The following is a 4,209-nucleotide window of genomic DNA, read 5'->3' on the forward strand; positions in this document are numbered from 1 at the left end:
GTGTGTGAGCTGTGGCAGCACCCTCAGCCTGCCCAGGTCAGGGTACCAGGCCTGCGTCCCCCCACCTACTCTAGCCCCTTGCTTGGTGCTGTGTGAGAGGTCCATCGGATGATGTGTATAGTCTGGGGTGGGTGGAGATGGGGGCTTGAGCCTGGCTCTTGTGCCTCCTGGCTGGTGACCTTGCACTTGTGCCCCTTGACCTTGAGCCTCCCTACCCCTACTTGGAGAATGGAGCTGACAATAACCTCCCTACCTCCATCCCAGAGGCCACCACTGACCTGGACTGTGAGCCTGACAATGTCTACCTTCTCTGGGGGTGGTCCTGCCCATGACCCCAGAGCTTGGGGATGGCCACACTGCTCCCCTCCTTGGTTCACAGCAACTTGGCCACAGAAAACTGGAGAGTCATGGTCCCAAGAGAGTTTGTACCAGGGAATGGCCATTCTGAGGAACTCTGAAGGCCATTCTTTTTATTGGAGCAAGGAGGAGGGGCAGCTGAGGCCAACGTTGGGATTGAGATTGGCAGCTCTCTGCCCATCCCCCTGCTGCCTTTCTCCTATCACCCCTTCTCTGCACTTTCCCCTGTTCCCCACAATATTGTCTTTCCACCCTGACTGCCCCATGCGCTCAGCCTAAGGCTCCTCTGACCTCGCTTCACGAATGCCGGCACCCCTGGGCCCTCCTCTCCCCCCTAGGCCCCAGTCCTGTAGAGTTGGACAGCCTCCTGTCCCTCCCCTTACCAGCTAGAGGGCCTTCTAAACAGCTCCTGACCCCCTTCTGCTGAGCCCACAGCTCTTCCCTCCTGGACCCTGCACGAGGGCCCTTGCACTGGAAACGCCCCCACTGTCTGTCCTCTTCCCACCTTCCCAGCCTCCTCCCCCACTCCTTCACTGAGCACCCTAAAGATCAAGGCCAGTGAGCCCAGCCTGTTTCAGGAGGAAAAAGTGTACATATACTTGGCCCCTGCCATGACCTGGTGGTGTCTGCCTGTGGGCCGCGTGGGTTGCTGCCACATTCCTGGATATTTTCCTAAAGCAGTGACTAGAGAGAGGCTCGCAGACTCAGTTTCCTCCACTGTTCTGCCTGGCATGTCCAGCTTCCTGCTGCTGTCTGGGGGAGCAGGCTTGGGCTGGACGCAGCGGGCTCCTGTGGGTGAGCCTTCCGGCTGAATGGGAGTGTTGTCTGTGCCGAGAGCAGCTTTCTGGAGTGAAATGGAGCATGTGGGGAGCGCCGTGCTGACAGCTGGAGGAACAGACTGCGAGGGCTCCCTTTCTGCAGTGCTTCAGCAGTGATGGCACTGCTCCTGAGCCATACGCCTTCACACAGCTCCAGGCTTACCTAGCAGAACATTGCCAGCTCTGCTGGCTTTGAGACGCCTGCTGACACTGAGATGACTGGTGTGTTCTGGACCAGCCCAGGGGCCCCCTCCCTGCTGTAGCCACTTTACTCTTCAGTCGAAAGACCAGGGCTCTCCCTGTGCCAAGGTCCAGTGGTGTGTGTATGGGGCAGACACAGGGGGCTTTGCAGGTCACAGACTTCACGCATTCATGTCTGAGCTGTTAGGCTTTGGGGTCTCTGCACCTCTGCCTGCAGGGCTGTCACCTTCCTCCCAGTGTCTCTGCTCACTACATCCTTTCTCCCCTCCACCCCAACTAAAGTCTACCCTCTAGGCCTAGGTGGGCAGCAAGGTTGTGGTCCCCTGGATCTCAAAGATGCTTTGGGGGTAGAGGGACCCAGGACCCCGCGCCAAGGTGAGGATGTATGATGTGTGGGAGAACTGAGGACAGGGGAGCAGGTGGCTCTCTCTCTGTCTGTGCTCTGAAGGTGGTGGTCTAGAAGATTTCAAAGTCCCTGAGAGTGCAAACATGTTCTAATGGAAAGATTGCGGGTTCAAGTCCACCCATCGGTGCCTTGAAAGAAAGGCCTGAGTTTCAGGAGTGGATGGGGTCACAGCAGAACCTCTGGAGTATCTGGGCTCATGGTGGAGACCCAGGAGTGGGTGGGCTTAGAGTGGCGCCCTGGGAGGGGGTCTGCTGTTTAATTCTTAGTGTCACTGCAAAAGCAGCACTTGCCCTCTGAGTCTCCCAGTGTGGCCCTGTCACCCAGGTTCAGGAAGTATGAAGTTGCTATGTCTGTGGTGATGGAAGGTACAGGCGGGATGGGCTTGGGGTGATCTTGGTCTGTGTTCTTTGCCCTGAGAAGTTGAGGTGCTGCTGGCAACTGTTGTGGACAGGGTGGGCTATGCAGGTGTGACCAACTGGACTTGGGAGCCAGCAAGGGAGAGACCAAACCCTGTGTTCATTGTGGGTTCTGGGCTTGTCTCTTCAGAGAGGTGGGATTGCAGGGGTCTCAGCAAGGTGGCTTGGGCCCTGCCTCCCAGTGTAGCACCCTGCTTGGGGTCGAGGACTTGGTGCCTCTCCCCAGACCCCAGGCCTGTGTTCAGCCCCTGAGGGAGGGCCAGGAGAAAGCAAAGCTCCCACTCAGCTGCCAACCAAGAGCTTAGCTGTGAACCCAGGGCTCTGCGGCAGCCATGGATACGGGGAGATTGAGGTTTGTCTTTTTGTGTTCTAGTAGTTCTTCAGTATAGAAATTCCTATTTACTTTTTCTTTTTGCTAAAGTTCGAGGGAGCAGCTGGTAGGTTTGAGCTGTCAACTTTCTGGTTTGCTGCCGAGTACTTTAACCACTGTGTGACCAGGGCTCGCTTTTAGAAAAGTAATGTTCTGAGACATCCCTAGCTGCTCAAATGAAAGCTGAAAAGTAGAGGTTCTTGTGGTCCTGGATGGGCTGGGACCACTGTCTGGCTCTGCGGGGAGCCAGGTGGAGACACAGGTGGGGCACAGCAGGTGCTTGGGAGCATCCCTGGACAGAAGGCTTGCTCAGCAAGTTTACGTAGTGGGTAGGGGGGGTCTGCCGTAATCTTTGGAACCCTCTGCTCTGGCTGGGGCCCTGCCAGGAGTCTGTTGGTGCTGTCCATGGGGGCAGTGAGCGTGTTGCATCCAGCACTAGGGAAGGCCCTGGCTTATAGATTTGTCAGTTTCTGTGGTGTCAACACACCCACTGTGGCAGATTTCAAGCCTCCTACATTCTGTAAGCAGCTCACTGAATTCTTGAAAATTTAACCATCTGTTCTTGAGAGTAAGGATGAGTAACCGAACAAGCTGGCTCCCCAAACCATAGCCTCCCCACAGGTCTTTTTGGGCTTCCTGCGTGGCGATGGGGAGCCCCAGCCTGCTTGATTGATAAAAAGCAAAAGGGGATGCACATCAAAGCTCAGACAGCAGCATGGCACATGGACAAAGCGGAAGCCCACACCTTCCAAGGGAAAAGAGACGGTGTCACATGGCACTGCCACGTAACCCTCACTGATGGTGGGATTGATGCGGGGTGGCCTTGCATTCCCTGATGTCACATTCTTGGGGCTCCATGTGCATTTCTTGACACCTGTGTCTGTCATCTGGCCCTCTAGTCACATGCAGGCTGGTGGGGTCCCTCTTCCTTGGGGGTGCGAGGTGGGTGCTCAGGTACCACCCAGATGCTGGCTCTACTTCCCTCATCCTCTTGGGGGGCGTGGCTCGGGTCGACTGGCTGAGTCTGCGTGTCACAGCTTGCTTGCTGCCATCACAAACCCTCTGCGGTTCTCGTGGTTACGTGGAACCCCAGCAGACTTGCTCAAGCAGCCAGCTCCTGTGCACGTGGTCTGGAAACAGCTGGATTGCTGCTGGTTCCACCTTCGTGTCTCAGCTCTGCGGGGTTGATGTGTGTGAATCGTTCTTGTGTAAAGCTGCCAGGGTGGAGGACAGAGTATTGGCCATTGTGATGATTAGGTGCCAATTAGTAGATTGCTGGGCGGGCCAGCCAGGGGGGCCAGGGCATGTGTTCAAGTGTCTCTCACCGCCCTGGTTTGAGCAGGTGGTGGTGTGTGAGCCCCCTGCCACAGCTGAGGCTGATTGACCCATCTCTGACAGACATGATGGGCGGGTGGGCAGGTGGCATGAGCAGGCTGGATTGCTCTGGGTCCTGGAGGGACAGGTCCGGGTGGTCAGAATGACTGGGGTCTGATGGTGCTAACTGGCTCCTCTGCCTTCTTTCTCCACAGTCGTTGCCCGGTGGAGCCCAGAGATGGGATGCCGAGCCTCTTCAGGCATCGTAGAGGGAACGTGGGCGTCATTGGGCCGCGGCTGTGACGAGTAGTGAGCACGCGGCTCAGG

This window comes from Orycteropus afer, unplaced genomic scaffold (assembly GCF_000298275.1).
Source record: "Orycteropus afer afer isolate SDZICR_OR568_19922 unplaced genomic scaffold, OryAfe1.0 scaffold00456, whole genome shotgun sequence".
Taxonomy (NCBI): domain Eukaryota; kingdom Metazoa; phylum Chordata; class Mammalia; order Tubulidentata; family Orycteropodidae; genus Orycteropus; species Orycteropus afer.